This window comes from Canis lupus, chromosome 31, assembly GCF_048164855.1.
Source record: "Canis lupus baileyi chromosome 31, mCanLup2.hap1, whole genome shotgun sequence".
NCBI classification, from domain to species: Eukaryota; Metazoa; Chordata; class Mammalia; order Carnivora; family Canidae; genus Canis; species Canis lupus.
The window spans coordinates 33,103,489-33,124,707 of NC_132868.1; the positions used below are offsets into that span (position 1 = coordinate 33,103,489).

General features: G+C 35.4%; 2 long non-coding RNA genes across 10 annotated transcripts in view; one reads left to right on the top strand and one right to left on the bottom strand.

Moving 5' to 3' along the window:
• The window catches only part of LOC140622262 (uncharacterized), a 51,794-nt gene extending 41,531 nt beyond the window's left edge, over positions 1-10,263 (top strand). Inside the window, exon 3 of the long non-coding RNA XR_012022026.1 lies at positions 9,776-10,263. This is a non-coding gene — a long non-coding RNA (uncharacterized lncRNA). The remainder of the gene's footprint in view (positions 1-9,775) is intronic.
• The window catches only part of LOC140622260 (uncharacterized), a 279,983-nt gene extending 259,590 nt beyond the window's left edge, over positions 1-20,393 (bottom strand). For 8 of the 9 annotated variants that reach the window (XR_012022015.1, XR_012022016.1, XR_012022014.1 and 5 more), the window contains exons 1-2: positions 20,275-20,393; positions 14,296-14,475 (exon numbers count right to left, since the gene is read on the bottom strand). This is a non-coding gene — a long non-coding RNA (uncharacterized lncRNA). Of the gene's footprint in view, positions 1-9,068; positions 9,116-14,295; positions 14,476-20,274 lie in introns of all 9 variants that reach the window. The other variant, XR_012022012.1, reaches the window with a different exon arrangement.
• Positions 20,394-21,219: the final 826 nt, after the last annotated feature.

The window sequence follows — 21,219 nt, forward strand, 5'->3', positions numbered from 1 at the left end:
ATTAGTATTTAAAATTCACTTTCTAATGTTGAGCCAACATTTCATTCCTGGGATAAATCATACTTGATTATGTTATACTGTCTCTTTATAAAATGTTATTGAAAACTTTATGTTTGTGTTCCAGAGGGATGCCTGTCTCCAGTATTTGTTTTCTGGAATGTGTTTGTTTTTGTTGTCAGGGCAATGCTGACTTTTGTCATGTTCTACTATCTGGAGGACTACAAAGAAACATGGTATTATTTCTTCTTAAAATTTGAAAAAGTCTCTTACTATTGTCTAAAATTTTCATTTAAGATTTTTTTTCAAAAAAGTTAACTTTTTATGTTAGATGTAGAGCTATTCAGGTCATAGATCCCTTATGGAGTGAGTTTTGGTGGTTCGTAACTTTCAAAAAACAATCATGTATTTCACCTAAGATGTTAAACTCATTGTTTAAAGTTTTTCACAATATTTCCCTTTCAGCCTTTTCTGTGCATATAAACATAATGATGTCCCAACATTTATTCCTAATAATAATAATCTATGTCTTCACTCTATTTCATCTGATTTATATGGCTAAAATTTTATTAATTTTACTGATAGTTTCTAAAGATTTTGGCTTCCTTGTGTATAGTTTTCTATTTTCTATTTTACTGATTTCTACTCTTACCTGGATTATTTATTTCCTTCTGGCTACTTCGGATTTAATTTTTTTTTCTTTTTTAAAAAATCTTGTTTTCAGTCATATTTTATGGAGTAAAAATGGAGTTTGGAAAGTGTGTTTAAGGTAAGGTTTCACTGTAAGATGGTACGTTAGGAAAAAAATGATTCCTGTTTTTATATCTTCCAGATGGTTAAAGAATTTTCTTGCACTAAATAAAACTGCTGAAATCAAATTTCTGTCTTGTAACAGTCTCCCCATCCTCTGTTTTCAGCCAATCCATGCTCATAAGCCCCCTTACTCTCTAAAAATGAGATAAATTTCGGCTTGGTGGCTGAAAACCCTTAATTCTCTAGCATAATATTCTTTTAGAAATACTCAAGAAGAAATATGCACCCTCTCCATTTTTTATATAATTGAAAGATTACCTATTAAATGTCTTATTGGCTTACAGTTTTCTAGATTGAGTAAAAACAGAAAGTGGTAAATAACATTAATTCTGTTTCCTGAATATATATGTGTATATCCTGAATATATATGCATATATATATAAAATTATAAAATTTTATGAATTAATAAATTATATGTTAATTATAAATGCTTATATCCTTAAAACAACAAAATAATAAAACAAAAATTGCTTTAAGCATCTTGTTGCAGATTATTCACACATATATAGCACATATACATATATATCCTCTAATTAAAATTTATAAATAACCCTTAATATTTAAAAATGATATTTAAACCTGTTGTAGCAAATATAGGCATACATAAACAATGAAAGGGTGAAATATAATGTAATCCTAGTTGTAGTACATGTGAGCTTTGAAGCATATGTAGGTAAAAACTGTTCCTACTTGGTCATGGTGAATAATTTTCTTAATGTACTATTGGATCCTATTGGCTAGTATCTTGCTGAGAATTTTTGCATCCATGTTCATCAGGGATATTGGTCTGTAATTCTCCTTTTTGGTGGGGTCCTTGGTTTTGAAATTAAGGTGATGCTGGCCTCATAGAACGAGTTTGGAAGTACTCCATCTTTTTCTATCTTTCCAAACAGCGTTAGTAGAATAGGTATGGTTTCTTCCTTAAACGTTTGATAGAATTCTCCTGGGAAGCCATCTGGCCCTGGACTTTTGTGTCTTGAGCGGTTTTTGATGACTACTTCAATTTCCTCCCTGGTTATTGGCCTCTTCAGGTTTTCTATTTCTTCCTGTTCCAGTTTTGGTAGTTCGTGGCTTTCCAGAAATGTGTCCATTTCTTCTAGATTGCCTAATTTATTGGCGTATAACTGTTCATAATATGTTTTTAAAATCGTTTGTATTTCCTTGGTGTTGGTAGTGATCTCTCCTTTCTCATTCATGATTTTTTTCATGATTTTATTAATTTGAATCTTCTCACTTCGTTTAATAAGGCTGGATAATGGTTTACCTATCTTATTAATTCTTTCAAAGAACCAACTCCTGGTTTTGTTGATCTGTTCTACCATGACCAAGTAGGATTTATTCCCGGGACACAAGGCTGGTTCAAAACTCGTAAAACAATCAATGTGATTCATCATATCAGCAAGAGAAAAACCAAAAACCATATGATCCTCTCATTAGATGCAGAGAAAGGATTTGACAAAATGCAGCATCCATTCCTGATCAAAACTCTTCAGAGTGTAGGGATAGAGGGAACATTCCTCAACATCTTAAAACCCATATACGAAAAGCCCACAGCAAATATCATTCTCAATGGGGAAGCACTGGGAGCCTTTCCCCTAAGATCAGGAACAAGACAGGGATGTCCACTCTCACCACTGCTACTCAACATAGTACTGGAAGTCCTAGCCTCAGCAATCAGACAACAAAAAGACATTAAAGGCATTCAAATTGGCAAAGAAGAAGTCAAACTCTCCTTCTTCACCGAATGACATGATACTCTACATAGAAAACCCAAAAGCCTCCACCCCAAGATTGCTAGAACTCATACAGCAATTTGGCAGTGTGGCAGGATACAGTATCAATGCCCAGAAATCAGTGGCATTTCTATACACTAACAATGAGACTGAAGAAAGAGAAATTAAGGAGTCAATCCCATTTACAATTGCACCCAAAAGCATAAGATACCTAGGAATAAACCTAACCAAAGAGGTCAAGGATCTATACCCTAAAAACTATAGAACACTTCTGAAAGAAACTGAGGAAGACACAAAGAGATGGAAAAATATTCCAAGCTCATGGATTGGCAGAATTAATATTGTGAAAATGTCAATGTTACCCAGGGCAATATACACGTTTAATGCAATCCCTATCAAAATACCATGGACTTTCTTCAGAGAGAACAAATTATTTTAAGATTTGTGTGGCATCAGAAAAGACCCTGAATAGCCAGGGGAATTTTAAAAAAGAAAACCATATCTGGGGCATCACAATGCCAGATTTCAGGTTGTACTACAAAGCTGTGATCATCAAGACAGTGTGGTACTGGCACAAAAACAGACACATAGATCAATGGAACAGAATAGAGAACCCAGAAGTGGACCCTGAACTTTATGGTCAACTAATATTCAATAAAGGAGGAAAGACTATCCATTGGAAGAAAGACAGTCTCTTCAATAAATGGTGCTGGGAAAATTGGACATCCACATGCAGAAGAATGAAACTAGACCACTCTCTTGCACCATACACAAAAATAAACTCAAAATGGATGAAAGATCTAAATATGAGACAAGATTCCATCAAAATCCTAGAGGAGAACACAGGCAACAACCTTTATGAACTCAGCCACAGTAACTTCTTGCAAGATACATCCACGAAGGCAAAAGAAACAAAAGCAAAAATGAACTATTGGGACTTCATCAAGATAAGAAGCTTCTGCACAGCAAAGGATACAGTCAACAAAACTCAAAGACAACCTACAGAATGGGAGAAGGTATTTGCAAATGACGTATCAGATAAAGGGCTAGTTTCCAAGATCTATAAAGAATTTATTAAACTCAACACCAAAGAAACAAACAATCCAATCATGAAATGGGCAAAAGACATGAACAGAAATCTCACAGAAGAAGACATAGACATGGCCAACATGCACATGAGAAAATGCTCTGCATCACTTGCCATTAGGGAAATACAAATCAAAACCACAATGAGATACCACCTCACACCAGTGAGAATGGGAAAAATTAACAAGGCAGGAAACCACAAATGTTGGAGAGGATGTGGAGAAAAGGGAACCCTCTTGCACTGTTGGTGGGAATGTGAACTGGTGCAGCCACTCTGGAAAACTGTGTGGAGGTTCCTCAAAGAGTTAAAAATAGATCTGCCTACGACCCAGTAATTGCACTGTTGGGGATTTACCCCAAAGATACAGATGCAATGAAACGCCAGGACACCTGCACCCCGATGTTTCTAGCAGTAATGTCCACAACATCCAAACTGTGGAAGGAGCCTCGGTGTCCATTGAAAGATGAATGGATAAAGAAGATGCGGTTTATGTATACAATGGAATATTACTCAGGCATTAGAAATGACAAATACCCACCATTTGCTTCAACGTGGATGGAACTGGAGGGTATTATGCTGAGTGAAATAAGTCAATCGGAGAAGGACAAACATTATATGTTCTCATTCATTTGGGGAATATAAGTAATAGTGAAAGGGAATATAAGGGAAGGGAGATGACGTGTGGGAAATATCAGAAAGGGAGACAGAACATAAAGACTCCTAACTCTGGAAAATGAACTAGGGGTGGTGGAAGGGGAGGAGGGCAGGGAGTGGGGGTGAATGGGTGGTGGGCACTGAGGGGGGCACTTGACGGGATGAGCACTGGGTGTTATTCTGTATGTTGGCAAATTGAACACCAATAAAAAATAAATTTATTATAAAAAAAGAAAAAAACACTGTTCCTTCTCCAATAAAACATTTGAGGAGGATTAAAGGTATTGTGTTAAAATTGCTTCTATGAAATAATGTTGTATACAGTCTATGTAGGTCCCTGTGTTACACTTCAGATTTCACTCATCTGACATCCTTGTAAGACTGTTGAAGTTATTTTCAGTTAGACGTATTCTTCTTCAATTCATGACTCCTCTAACATCTTATCACTATTTAGCTGCTATGTGAGTGAACATGATGGTATAGTTTAAAGCCTGTATCTAATTGTCATTAGTAAGCAAAGTAACACTTATGATGTTAAATTGGTATCTTAGTTTTACATCCACTTATGGTAGTACTAAGCAGACACATACCACTTTCACATCTCCTTTACTGCTTATAATTATTGTAGCCCTGCTTCCCCTCTCACCAATGAGAAAATGAGCTCTACATGTAGTACTATGGCTATATTCCATTTAAATTCCATACAGTTGCTGAGGAAATAACCAGTCCATCTATTTTATTTGACTGTGTTACAACAAATGATATAACCTGTATGGTGGTTTCTTCCTGCTGTTGTTGGGTAAAACAGCCTTTAATTATAGATATGTCATGGGTGTTTTGCGATCCTAGATATTTAGAAACTTTTGAAAAATGGACAGAGTTTTCCTTAATCAAACAAGATTAAGAACATTCTTTTTGTTATTATTGGGTGTCAGTAGCACATAGGCTTTTGCCAGGAGATAACTAAAGAGAAGAAGCAACAGCCAGGATCTGAGTAAAACATTTTTCTGTTATTTGACTCAGTGTTTATAAAAATGACGCAACAAGGCACAATGGTCTTATATAGTCAAGGTAACTACAACAAAAATATAAAATAATATTCTTGAGGTTGTATGTTAATAAGTAAGCTAAAAATAATCTGAGGTATCCCTAGCTCCAAAACTGATGCTAATTTCACTGTAAGATCAGCTTTAAGGCAAAAGACTGAGAAAGTTGAGATGAGGTTAACTGAGTGTTTGAAACGTTCTAGGCACTCAACAAAAGTTTTCAGAGTATGTAAGGAGGAAACCATAAATCAGGAATACTCAGTTCCACCACTTCCTGAATGCAAAGAGAATGAGATATTTTATGATAAAAAATAACTCTATTTGTAATTCTATATATTAGACCCTTTTCTAATTTAATAGATTAACTCAGTTAATAATGAAAATACTATTATGAAGTCAAAAGTTTTATTATTATTCACATTTTGATAGCAAAATTGAAGTAGAAAGAGAAAAACTGAGTTGCCTGAGTCACTCAGATATAAGTGGGTGATGAAATTTGAATAGGAAGTTTGGTTCTAGAGTTCAGTGCTTTTAACTATCATATGGTGTCCTTATACGTATGTATAAGAGAAAGGTCAAAAAATACATTTGTTTGTAAGAAAATAAATAAGCCACTTTAGGACACTTAGAAATAAGAAGTCTGAATGAGGATCTGGGCAAATTCAAGTCATATACCAATATGCACTGATAATCATGATCACCACTGCTATTGCCACCACTAGCACCAGCACCCATCATCATTATCTAATACTTATTAGCACTGTTTTATACAGTTTACACATGCCTTATCTAATCCTATCAACAGCTCTATATACTTCATTGGAGCTATCTTTGTATTGTGATTTTAAATAAAAGTATGATATTTCTCGACTAATATATGGCCCTTTGCTTGGAGGCAACATCCGGCCTCTGATTTCATCTTAATTATCTTCCTACAACAAGTAAAGTAGAATATTCCACATATTAGTTACTTAATATTTATTAAATAAATGATTAAAAGGATGGATGATTCTTGAAAAACAGTCTGAAATGAAACATTTTGTGCAAAGCCAATTTCAGATACATAAATATGGAAAAATAAACAGTGAATATCAAAATTGAACTATAATGAGTATAAAAGTACAATTCCTTAGCATAGTACTTTGTATGTAGACATGGATATAAAAATTAAAAGACAGAATATGAAGACCTAAAACCAAAAATCATTTTCTTCAATATATCATTTTGGGGAGATATGTATATTCCCATTCAAATAATATTTACAGGGCAGCCTGGGTGGCTCAGCGGTTTAGCATACGCCTTCAGCCCAGGGTGGGATCCTGGAGACCCGGGATCGAGTCCCACGTTGGGCTCCCTGCATGGAGCCTGCTTCTCCCTCTGCCTGTGTCTCTGCCCCTCTCTCTCTCTCTCTGTGTCTCTCATGAATAAATAAAATCTCTAAAAAAATAAAATAATATTTACATTAATAGTCATCTTCTTTTCATTATCATTAAGATTAAATTTTATAATCTGAGGCACCTGGGTGGCTCAGTCAGTTAAGTGTCTGCCTTTGGCCAACTCATGATCCCAGAGTCTTGAGGCAGAGCCCTGTGTCAGGCTCCCTGATCATCAGGGAGTCTGCTTCTCCCTCTCCCTCTTCTCCTCCCCACCATTCATGCTCACTTTCTCTCTCTCTCACTTGTTCTTGCTCTCTCTCTCTCAAAATAAATAAAATCTTTAAAAAATATTTCATAATTGTTTTTAAAAATTTGATTTTACTATATCAAAAAATGGGAGAAATGGGAGTTTTAAAATTCTGAATTGTTTTTAATTACTTGATAAAAATCTATGAAATATGTATTTCATTAAGATTGAACTGGAACATAGAAATTTAAATGACAGCATTAGTAGCCATAGAGAAATGGAAAAAGAACAACTGTTTATAACTGTATGCTAGGGAAATTTTTAAGAACTCAGGACAAAATAAAAATATCAACAAAACCTAGTATTTTTCAAGTATAATCCATCTTTAAGAATTATATATGCATTTACAAAAATATACTTCAAAATTGAATATGAAAATATACTGCAATATGAAAAAGTTTTACCATCAGCATTATATATTTCTTAATATTCAATTAGCGTAAGTATAAAGATTAGTTGGAAAAATATTCAATAGAAAATTGATTGTGTATTATGTGTAAAAGATGGTTTAAGGACATCATAATCTCCCTGATTATAATATAAGTTGCTGACCATGTTTAATATTAACATATATAAATAATATGCACACATAGTAGCAAAAAATGAGGTGAGATATCAATGTCAAATATCTAAAGCTTATAGTTTATTAAACTCTGAATTTTTTACATCAGAAGAAATTGTTTAGATATTTCATAAAAAATTATATATGAAGTAAAATTTTATGCAATATATTAAATAAAAGAATATTACAACTATCTTTTATTCCCCTGAAAGTAGCAGTTTCCTTTTTACTTTTTCTGAAGCATGACTTCATTTCATACAAAAGACATCCACTTAAAAAAATAATGTGTAGCTAAATAGTAAAACTCCTAATTAACTGATGTCTTTTGTCTAAACATCTGAATGAATCATTCTGCAAAGATATAGTTTAATATTCTGAAACTAAAGTAGGTCTTAGGGGCATTTGGGTGGTTCAGTGGTTGAGCGTCTGTCTTTGGCTCAGGTCATCATCCCAGGATCCTGGGATTGAGTCCCACAGCTCCCTGCAAAGGAGCCTGCTTCTCCCTCTGCCTATGTCTCTGCCTCTCTGTGTGTTTCTCATGAACAAATAAAATCTTTAAAAAATAAATAAATAAAGTAGCTCTTAAAAAGAAGCATTTACTTTTTTAGAAGCATTTATATCATATCAATATATTCCAAGATTTTGAAAAGAACGAATTCATATTCAAAACCTATTTTAAAAAACGTTTAATGTGTAGATGAAAAAAGCACTAGATTTTTCACAGGGGGTATTTTGGAGTATGCAGAATGTACATGTCACATAATCAAACAACTTTAAAATATATTTATAAGCACTTATTCTATTATCAAGTTATTTCTTTACCGATATAAGATATTTAAAGAACCACTCAAATATACTCAAATATATGCAAATATATAAGTGTAAATGGATGTACATATATAAATAAAAGTATGCATGCAGATGTGTACTCGCATATGCATTTCTATATGTATATCTGCATATATAACATGGCACTATCAAATCTTCCCAGAAGCTAAGTGTAAATACATTGAACAGGTCCCTTAAACATAATTTGGAGCTCCTAACTAAAGTGTCTGCAGATACACCATCTCCCAGCTCACTCAGATCTGTAGATTTGGGCCTATTTGATACTTTTCATCAGTCCTTCATTTAAAGAAATTTCATCAAAATCTTGCTGTATTTTTCAATGAAAGAAAGAATACAGCGTGAGTGCAATGTGAGAAAATAAAAACTTAGTGTTTGACAGTATTTTCAATTCTAATCAAAGCCAGGGGTATTTGGCATATTGTCTTTATTTTTATCCACTCTAGGAGCAAAACGGTAACAAAGAAAAGATAATTGGGCCTCTACTACGTTTGTTCTAAGTGAAGAGATCATATATCATCTTATGTTTCCTAGATTCCAATTGCTTAGGTATTTTAGTGCAAGCTTTTCTCAAGGTTCCAGTACAGATGTCACACAAAAGTAACTTTGAATACAAGGGAAAAAAGTTAAATTTATTCAGCACTTACTTTGCATTGTCAATAAGGGCTAAAAAACCCAGTTCCTTATCAAACAGCTAGAGAGTAAGAGAAATGAGAAACTTTAAAATCAAATTGCTGGACTCCAAAGCTTTGGGCATTTACTTTGCACATTTTCTTTACATTAAAGCTCATTATGTTTTTCTTTCTTTTTTTTTTTTTTATCATTATGTTTTTCACTTAAGCCTGGAGGAAAAAAGTATACCAGAAGCTAAGTAACTAGTGTTAACTTGATAAAGATTATGGAAATATTTTTGTTAGTTTTGGCTTTTACTGGTATTTGGATTAAGTGTGAAGGCAATACAAAATTAGTGTTCTTTTTTACTGTTTTCTTCTATAATATAAAAATTACAGATTACCTCATGTCCGAAGTAGTCATTGAAACACTAAAAATATTTTTAAATAACCACCTACCACTTCATTTTCTCATCTTTATATCACCATACTTTCAACCTCAAGCAGGCAAAGATAGATCCTGGTGTATAATATGTATATATTGGTCTATCAAGTCATCTCAAAAATTAAAAACAGAATTATGTGATTGATTTTAACAATGAGGACTTATATCCATGTGGCAAAAACCTGACTATACACACACACATACAAATCTTGCTTTGTGTTTAAAAATGTATCTTTAATAGTATTGTAATATAATTTTTAAAAAACTTTATGTATTTTTTTTCTCATTGAATCTATAGAAAATCCTGTAAGACCCAAAAAAAGGAGGTAACTTGTCCAAGACCATAAAGTAAGTGGCAGAACTGGAACAAGAACCCAAACCTTTGGTTTTATTTTTTTTTCCTTTGGTTTTATTTTGTCTCAATCTCTCTTTCTCTCTCTTCTGAGAAAAGCCAATTACTTAGGTGGAAGATATCTTGCTATTCCCTGGATATTCTTAAAAGCATAAATCATATCTGCCTTATTTGCCAAGTATTTTTTTTCTAAATCCTTACTGCTAAGCTTTTTGGATAGTAAGGTACTAATTGGCATTATAGTATTAAATGTATGGCAACATGCTCTAATATTAATAGGGAAGTGTCCATTATTAGCATGCTCTGATTGAAACTGCAAAGTTCAGTATTAATCAAGAAAACATAATACTAGCACAAAGAAAAAGCAAACATTTTTGTTATAAATAATACTGAATTTTGAAATCTATTATATAAAACATGTTATTTGAGTTCCTAGAGGCCATCCTACAAAGAGATTTCAAATACATAATTTTTAACCTACTACACTGGGATGAGATCGTCATGAAGGAAGAATAAACACATGATGATTGTTAAATCGACTTCTAAGAGAAGTGTTGTACTCGAATGTGAAGGGCTCTGTGTGTTGTGCTCTGTGGGAAATTTGTTCAGACCAAGGGAATGGACACAGAGTATCACTGACAGTGGTACTTGTAGTGTCTAAATGGGATGCCTCTTGATTGGATGGGGGTCCCCAAATGTGGGGTGACTGGTTAGAAGCTGATGGCAGAACAAAGGAGAGAGAAGCTTAGTGAATGCACAACAAAGGAGCAGCAGGCAGGAGAGCAAAGGAGAGGCTGTCTGCAGTGAGGCAGTGGATGGGGTAGATGAGGAGGTAAGGTGACATATGTAATTCTTTTTTGGTAACTGCCTACTTGTAAGTAGCCCATTGGTCAGTTGGGGCCTATGCATATCTTAAGGTGGGCAGCCTGATGAGCTTGTCTGCATTCCATTGCTCAAGCCTATTTGCCTAAAAGCAGCCTCTACACTACTGTTGCTCTGGTTTTTATTCAACGTTAGTCGTGATTAAAAAATATTTTTAAAATATGGATTTGAAGGGCAACACATCAGTCAAAAGTGGCATGCCCTTGCTCCAGAACCTAGAAGTCTGCACTGAGACACCTCTATCATGATTTGCCAGGAGCCTTGAAAGGCATCATTATACACTATAGATACTTGGACCATAGTCTGGACCTGCTTTAGAGACTTTTCAGAAATGGCAACCTTCTGAGCCACCTGGCAAATAGATCAAGAAGTATTCCAAAAGAGTATTATACATGTTCTTTCCAAAACTCAAAAGAAGCTGATCAAACATTATGCCTCTTTTAGTTGTTAGAGGTTCAAGAAGAAATATACTGCCTTTTTTTCTGGATAAAGTATGCCAGTATGCTCAAAAACACTCCATTCCTAAATATCTCACTGATCATGAAAGACTTGGAGAGTTCATCTTCTAACCACTGGTATGAAGGTATCTTACCAGTTTATCTGGCATATTGGTGATCAAATCATTATATAGCGTCACCAAGATGTTCCTTCTTTAAAATATATATTAATTCAGGAGAGACACACAGAGAGATTGGTGGGGGGGAGGGGCAGAGACAGAGGGAGAAGCAGACTCCATGCAGGGAGCCCGACATGGGACTCCATCCTAGGACTCTAGGATCATGCCCTGGGCTGAGGGCAGGCACTAAACTGCTGAGCCACCCAGGCTGCCCCCTCAGTAGATGTTCTGTTAAATGTCAGTATAAGAAAAATTTATTTGGACTATACAGGGACAGAGGGCAGGAGAGTTAACTCTGCTCCAGGACAAGACTAAAAATGACTACTAAAATTACTAGTGTCTGATGTGTTTTCCTAATGGGACGGAAAAGAAAGAATGTGCTAGATCAGTAGCTGAATATCAAGTGCCAGAGGCTGTCATAACATTTTCTAGAAAAAAATACCACATCAAGTGAGGCAGTGCAAACTGGGGCTCTAGCCTCTTTTTAAGCTTAAGTTAAGTTCATAATTTCCTGCCAAAATTTACAGGTATAATTTGGGCAAAAGCAAATAATGAATGCCATAAGCACTGCATTCTTTAAGTCTGTATGAATGGTTCTAATTTCTGTCATTGCACTTGTGATACATTACTGCTTCCATTTTACTAAGTTGGTCAAAGGAGAAAAGTCATAAGGGCTTTTATTTTTTGGCTTTTTCCTCAATAACAGAGCCGACTGCACAGGTCAAGAGGCCCAATGTTAGTGTTCTGCTAACAATGTTTACTCCAATTACATACTCAGAGAAAGGTGAAATAGCCAAATATTGGATCTGTAAACTCATAGACTTCACGTGAAGTGACCTTGGACCAGGACCAAGTCCTTATCATAGAGTTTCTGAATAATCCCACTTTAAGAGGGGAATTATGATAGCATTTTGGGTCTCTTGACAATAGTTTCTCTATATCCAAAGCCCTTAAAAGATGTCTTTATTCAGTACACAATTATTTGATAAATGACCATCAATCTCTTTGGGGAATAGCTGCCGCTTATATTTACTGTAACATTACAAAATCCTTCCTCAAAAGGACACAATCTCTTCCTTTGAAATTATTTAAGACTTTTATTTTTCTCCTTCTCAGAAACTCTTAGTATATACAGAGGATGAACCACCATTTAAAGCATATACTTTGCTATATACTGTGGAGTCAGAGACCAATTACCTCGTCATCATCTGGAAGATTTTTTAGATCACTTAAAATTAATGAATGAGAAATCTGCATTATTAGGTATTCCCTAAGTATATTCAGGTTTGTGATGCACCAATTTTTTACAAATATATTGACCATTTGTACTAATATTTTAAGTTCCATCATTTTGCCTTTAAATCAAAAATGAAGTTGGTGGAGGATAAGAACTTTGAAAACTCTTGTGCCTTGAAAAAGAAAGTCAAAAGATCACAAGTTACTGAATTAAGAACTGAGACTACAATTTTTAGCTACATATTATCAATTCATAGAAATAATGATGGAGTTTTAATTCACATTTTATAGATTCACATACTGGTCTCTGTTGTCGGAGTATTCTTTTCAAATATTTCAGAAATCAGCACTTCTTGGGATGTCTGGGTAGCTCAGTGGTTGAGTATCTGCCTTAGCATCAGGGTGTAATCCTGGGTTGAGGGACTGAGTCCCACATCCAGCTCGCTGAGGGGAGCCTTGCTTCTCCTCTGCCTATGACTGCCTGTCTCTCTCTGTGTGTCTCAAATAAATAAATAAATAAATAAATAGATAAATAAATAAATCTCTTTAAAAAAAAAAAAGGAAAGAATGATACCTATATTCTTATGAGCTCTATGCTATGTCAGTTTTGCTCACAAGGTGCTATTAAAAGATATCATGACTGAAAACAGAGAAATATAATTATTGTTCTAACTCTAAAAGTACTTACAGTAAGACCTTTGACTCAGAAAGTAATGACTAAAAGCACATTTTCAATCACAAAAAACAAGTATCAGATAAGATAATCTAATCTTTTCTTTACTAAATGATACGGTAAATTAGATGGTTATTCTTATATCCCACTAATTCAATTAAATCAGATGGTTTGTTTTGTGTTTTTAAGTTATAAGGTAATTTTTAATTAACAACATTCAAGCACGTTTCCAAATAACCCACTGAGCATTTTCTTGAGACTGTAAGTGTTGTAAACTGATGTCTCTTTATTCACTACCATCCTAAAAATGGTTTAATTGGAGGGCAGCCCGGGTGGCTCAGCGGTTTAGCACCGCCTTCAGCCCAGGGCATGATCCTGAAGACCTGGGATCGAGTCCCACATCAGACTCCCTGCATGGAGCCTGCTTCTCCCTCTGCCTGTGTCTCTGCTTCTCTCTCTCTTTCTGTCTCATGGATAAATAAATAAAATATTTTAAAAAATGGTTTAATTGGAAAATAAATTGTACACTATGTTCCAAAAATGAGATTACAGATTAATGATACTCTACATGAAATACTCTTAAACTATTATCACATCCATGCAGACAACTGTAAATGTAAACATACCTATAAACTTGATATACATATACACAGATACATGGGATAGATAAGATAGATGGACAGACCTAGCTATACACAAAAATATAAATATAAAGCTACAGATACTAGATATATTTAATACCTCTCTATCACAAAATTTTTAATTTGGCAATCATCATTGAAGTTACAAGTCAATTCTCTTCATTTCACTCATAAGACACTGAGCCTCAAAGAGGTGAACTATCTCTTAAGAGACATTTAGCCAGCAGCAAAGTCTAACTGACTCCTACCACAAGCTGACTCCTACCACAGTAACCTCTCTGCAGTTTTCTCTTTAGTTAGTAACTTTCTATGATGGCTCTTCACATTGCCTGATTAACATATATTTTAAAAGTCTGAAAAGACAGGTAAGTGCTACCAATAAAACATGTGCTCATTTTTAGATCAAATAATCCAATACCTTTTTGCAGTGTTCTTTGCTTTTAACAGTCCAGTGGGATTCATTCTGCCACTTTATTCTTCAAAGTAATAAGTATCCCAATTGCATGTGAGATGTTACACTGCATTAGTATGAAGGTATAATCAATAAATCGCCAGTTCATTCAGTATTTTGAAGACTTTGCAGAATGGAAGGTCAAGCCTGATGAGAATACAGTAGCAAAAATGTCACTGAGTGATCACAGTGATTTGACAGTAATTAGAGTATTCCTTTTTCTTAGATGCAGTGTTTAACTTGGTTACTACCTAAAGTGAAATTTAATATTAAACTCTTCTTGCTTTAAATATTTTATCAGCAACCCAATTCCTAACTGAAATGTAAGGTCAGACTCTAACTATTAATGTCCTTGAAGTCCATCTTGATGAGTGTACTTGATTGGTGAGCATACACTTTTCAACAAGTGATATGTAAAACATAGCTAGAGAGGCATATAGTCAAATTTCTAATAATTTTTTCAACAAATATTTTTTATTTATCTGAAGAGAGTGCTGAATTCAGTACAGGAGTGGAAAAGAATGAATACTATGACCAGTTTAAGAAAAAGCAAAAATAATAATAATAACATAAACAATATAATTTAATTGTTCTAAAAAGCCATTTCCCTAGGCATTATAGTCTCAATTTTATAAATGTGCGAACTGAGACAAAGAAAGTTAAATTACCTGTTTAGCATCAAATAACTGTTTAAATGTTCATGGTTTTAACTCAAATTTATTTGCATGAAAAGTAGCCTGCATTTATGTCAAATTTGAAAACAATTAGTTCCTACTCTCAAAGGGTTCATTATGTAGTAATAGATAGAATAAATTAGCAATACAACTATGCACATTTTGATGATATGTAAAGGTTTAAACAAAATCATAGGATAGCTCCAAAGAGTTAGCATTTATGTCTGGCAAATTTAGAATGATTCCAAGATAAGGTAATATTTGACCCTGGACTTGAAAATTTAATTTTGATGGATAAATCAAAAAAGGTTAGGCTATTTCTGCAATAACAAAGGCTGTGATTAAAGGCAACAAGTCATGCATGCTCAGGTATTTACAAGCAGTTTGTATATCCTACAAGATATAAAGCACACAAAGAAAAACAGAAGAGGGTTCAGTAGCTAGAGATGAGATTACATAAGGTTCTAAGAAGAAAAGTTATGAAGTACTCAACATGTCATATCAAAATATTTTTATATTTTTATTTTTAAAATTTTTTCATACCAAAAAATTTTAATTTTTCTACTGGCAGTGAGAAGAACATACAAAATGATCAGATCGATTGATCTAAAATTATTCTAAGGTGAAATGGCAAGCATATGGGACACCTGGGTGGCTCAACGGTTTAGCGCCTGTCTTCGGCCCAGGGCGTTGTCCTGGAGCCCTGGGAGCCAGTCCCAGAGCGGGCTCCCTGGATGGAACCTGCTTCTCCCTCTCCCTGTGTCTCTGCCTCTCTGTGTCTCTCATGGATAAATAAATAAAATCTTTAAAAAAAAAAAAAAGAAAAGAAAAGAAATGGCAAGCAGTGGTTAAAATCAAGGGTATCATATTTGGGGACATTGTATGGACTTAAGCATATAGTCAGATATACTTCTCCACTTATTCATTTATTTAATAAACATGTGTGTATCCAGAATCATTCTCTAAATTAGTTGGTAATATTAATTATGATTTGACTATCACTTAATAGCCATATTTGTTTCAGCTATTACTATATTCAATCATGGGAGTGGGAGATATGCAAAATGCAATGCAGGTATTCTATCAGCATTTTGGAAATACAGAATTTGTACTAGAGAAATAAAGATACCCACTCAGAGTCATACAAGTAATAACTACTGAAGAAAGCAAAATGAGACCTTGGGCTTCCTGACCCTATTCATTATATCTTAGAGTAAATTCTAAACAGCAGGCAAAAGATATCACATTTAATCTACATTTATAAATTTTAATATTTAAATTGATATTTGCTTTTGAAACACTGAATAGAGTGATACTTCATGTGTTTCCTCATTCAAATTTAGAATACCATACTAATAATTAATTCAACAGATATTTACTGCTAGCACAAATGAATCACTAATAAGAAAAGGGACACTACTCATACTTAAAATAATTTAAAGCCTTGTAGTGAAGACAAATCAATCTAATAATAACTTAAATGGCAGTTTCTCTTTACTCACAAGTTTTAATTTTAAAATTACAGTAAGTTGTGGGGCACCTGAATGGCCCAGTTGTTTAAGCATCTGACCGGCTCAGGCCATGATCTCAGGGTGCTGGGGCTAAGCCCTGCATTGGTCTCTGCACTCAGGAGGAGTCTGCTTGCCCCTCTGTGTCTCCTCTTGCTTGTGCACACACACTCTCTCTCTCAACTAAATAAATAAAATCTTTTTAAAGAATCACAGTGAGTTTTATCTTCAATTTATGCCTGTTCATCTATAGATGAAACAGAATATACTGAGGCAAATGCCACCATTTTAATTTATATAAACTCTTGAAAATCTTGTCATAAGTAGAGTCCAGGTCTTAAAATTGTTTTTTTGGATGCAGTCTGGCATAAGACTTTTGGAAATATAAAAAAAAAGCTCCGAAAACAGAGATGGCTTATGTAAAAATAGAAGAGGATGAAGGATTTATAGCTCAGCTTCCTAACATTCTTTCTCACAAAAGAAAAAAAAAATCAAGATTTTCTTCTTCAAAGGGAATAGATGGGGTTTAATCATGGAAGCATAAAGAAATTATCTCTAGACACATTCAGATCAAAATGGCATATGGCTAAGCATCCACCAATGTAGGGTCTCAACACTTTATGCAGGAATATACATAGAAAATGAAAACTCTCAGTAAGTGAAAGATGGGCAAATCTCTTACTAATAAAGTATCTGAAGCTCAGTTATGAAAAACTTAGCTAGACTTGTTTCGGCATAAGCCAAAATTACTTCATGAGGACAAAAAAAAGGTAGAAAGAAATTTTATTTTTATAGTGATCACCCATCATGCGTGGACCCAGAAACTTGGAGCATGCTCAGAGAAGATGGCAGACATGAGTTTCCTCATTTAAGAAATTCACTAGTAAGTTAAGATTACCCTTCCTTCAGCCTCTGAAATTCCATGTTCTCCATGTACATAGTATTTTTTAAAAGTAGAGTAGGTAGCTGTAAACATTGCAAGTCACAAGCTGAAGTTAGGGACTGATGCTAGTGGCAATTGGCAATGTACATTTGGAGATGTCTAGTCATGAAGTGGAAGGGAAAACCTAACCTTTGGTGTACCATAAAAACTCTAAGAACTTGAAAGTGAGGCAAAGGAAATAAAAAGAAAGAACAGTAGAAAAGAAAAAAATAAGGTGCTAAAAATCAAGGAACTGTACTAGAAATTCAGCATTTCTATCTCTAACTAGAAAACTAAAAAACAGAATTAAAAAGCTTTGCTAGGAAACTGAAAGGTGAACATTCTGGGGTAATTTTTGTCATCTTCATTTTGTTTTGTTCTGTTTGCACAGAAAGCAAGAATACATGGCTTTAATGCAAGAGAAAAACTGCAAGAGAAAAACTGCCTAATATTAAAAAGCAAGAAAATATCAAATATTCAATAGAAGAAATAGGAAAAATGTCATGGAAGTGAACAATCCATTCAAATCTACACTAAAAAGAGAAATGAGCAGAATTAATCCAGTCAGCACAAAAAAATAAACAAACTAAAAACAAAAGAAACAAACAAACTAAAATGCAGTAAGCCAGTGGAACAACTAATCAGTTGTTAGATAAGTCTGAAGAAAATCTCTTAAAATGGATTAAAAAAAAAAAGGACACAGAAATAAACATTATGAGAGGTACAAAACTATCACTACAGATAACTTGGAACAAGATCCACCATGTGAATATTGAAAATATCAGATTATATATTATGCAGAAACTAAACTACTTGTGTAGAGGAGAGATTCATAGAGAGCCAGCAAAAACAATAACAACAGCCTTGCAGGCAAATGTTAAATATTAATACAGGAAAGTTTATTGCCTATAAAACTCAGCAACCAACTATATAAAATACCCAATTTTAAACCAGAATCACTATCTTTAAACATCTCCATTGCCACTGGTAGATAAGCTTGTCCTGCCATCTAATGCACAGCATAGCTATTATAATCAACAATACTATAATATGAACTTCAAAGTTGCTAAGAGAGTAGATCATAATTGTTTTCACCACACATGCGTGTGTGTGCGTGTGCACACACACACATGCACACACATGCGTGCACAGACACACATACACAAATGATAACTATGATGTGATAGAGGTGTTTGCTCATTGCTATAGTGGCAATCATATCCCAGTATATAAATGTATCAAACCAACATGTACAACTTAAACTTACACAATGTGATATGTCAATTACATCTCAGTAAAAAGATAATAAAAAATAAGCCAAAATTACTCGATATGTAAAGAAACAGGTAAGTGAGCCCCATCATCAAGGGCGGAAAAAAGGCCAATAAAAATTTGATTCCAAAAAGACTCATATTTTGAATTTAACTGCTAAAGACTTCAAGGAAGCTAATATAAATGTGTTACAATGACACAGAATGAGGCAAAGAGGCAAAAAGAAACAAAAGGGTCATACCCACTGGAAAGGTAGAAGCTTAGAAAAAATATTTTTAAAAAAAAATATTTTCAAAACAATTAGTGTGTATGAACAAAGTTCAAAAAATACTTCTAGAATTAAGTGGGTTTAGAAAGTTTGTAGAAAAAGAGATATCAAAAAAAAAGAAAAAAGGAAAAAGATATCAATTTACAAGAATTAATTTACCTTATATATACCTGAAGTGAGTAATCAATTTAAAAATCCATTTGTAATATTATTTAAAGAAAATGTTCAGGAATAACTCTAACATAGTTGTGCAAGTCCTATATGCCGAAAACTACAAAGCATCTCTGGAAATAATTAAAGAAGGCCCAAGCAAATGGAAAAACCACATGGTGTCCATGATTTGTAAAACTCAATTTTGTCCAAGTGATAATTCTCCCCAGAGCGATTTATAGATTGAATGTTATTCCAAACAAAATCTTGGCAAACTTCTTGTAGAATGTGACTTCTTATTCTGCAATTTATATTCATAACCAATTGATATATATATATTCATAACCAATTGATAAAATATATATTTTATATATAAAATTTTCTAACAAATTTTTTTAAAAGTTGGAGGGCTTGCAGTCCAATGCTATGACACTATAAAGCTAGAATAATCAGGATTGTATGGTATTGTCATAAGCACAGATGTGTAAGTTGTTGGAGCATAAACAAGGATCCACATGTTGACTTACACATACGTAGATCCCACTTATTTTTATTAAAGTGCCGAGGTAATTCATTGGCAAAAGTATAATCTTTCCAACAAAAGACACAGAAATAACAGTCATTTTTTTTGCAGAACAAAACAAAGAACCCCAAAGAGCAAAAAACTAAACCCTCACTCCTACATCATGTCATATATATATTAAAAAAAAAAAACCTGATTCCAAATGGATTATATAAATTTACATATAAGACTTAAAAATCAGAAGCTTCTAGGGGCACCCGTGGGGCTCAGCGGTTGAGCACCTGCCTTCGCCTCACACGTGACCCGGGTCCCGGGACCGAGTCTCACATCCGGGTCCCCGCAGGGAACCTGCTTCTCCCTCTGCCTGTGTCTCTGCCTCTCTCTCTCTCTCATGAATAAATATCTAAAATCTCAAATCTAAAAACAAAAACAAAACAAAACATAAAAAAAAAACCCTCAAATCTTTAAAAATATATACAGATCAGAAACTTCTAGAAGAAAGCTTGGGGAAAATACATACGACCTTCACTTCGCAGAGACTTCTTCCATACGGTACACAAAATACGTAAAATTCAAAGAAAAAAAGATTAATTCGACTTTATCAAAAAACTTTTTTAAAAGCTGCTCACCTGAAGGCCTCATTAAGACAACGAAGAGACGCCCAGACGAGGAAAGGGTCACGGCCTCGCCCCTGGGAAGCCAGGCCTCTTGGGGACCTCACAGGCGCTAGGCACGACGGTAGTCTCCCAGGGCATTCTGGGAGTTGGCGCAGGCGTGATGCGCATGCGCTCCGCCCACCTGGCGGCTGCGGCTCGGGCTGCGGCTGGTTCTGTGTCCTCTAGGGGGGCTCGGAGTCGCATCCGAGTGCGAACGTCTGCGAGATGCAGCCCCACGCCCGACCTCCCCCCGCCCCCTGCACTGCGCTCAGCGTCCGGCTTAGGGGGGTCATCCGTGGCCACCTCACTGGGGGGCGGTGATACGGGCAGGTGGCCCCCCGAGGACGGGAGCATCGCGCATCCAGGACGCGGCGGTCGGAGCTAGTCGGGCGCAGGGGGCGCCTGTTCCTGCTCAGCGGCCCCGCTGGGCTCGCTTCTCCGGCCGCGACTGTTGCTCGATTCCCTCCAGCTTCGCGGTGAAGTTTGGCAGGTTCCGGGGTGCCAGCGTCAGCCGCGTGCGGAGCTGCCCGCGCGTGGTCTCGGCCGGAGGTCGGTGCAGGAGGCTGCAGCTTCCGCGCCCCTGGCTGGGGCCTGTGTCCTGGGACCGCTCGGCTTGTCCAGTGAAGAGCGTGCCTGCCCAGCACCCCCAGACATGCACACACACCCCCACACACGAGGAGGGGCAAAAGCACCGCTACGCTGCATATCTCGGCTTTAAATGAGAACCTTGGATTGCAAAACCCCGAGCCATGGTCAGTAGCGGTGCTGGGTGCCGTCTTGCACAAAGCATGCTCTGGAATCTTTCCTCTGATCTTGCAAAGTAAGTCCCTGGTCAATTAAGCTTGCAGGGGAACCGTGTGCAAATGAATACTTGGAACCCGCCAGGTCCTCTGAGAGCCTTTTGGAAGAGGATGTACC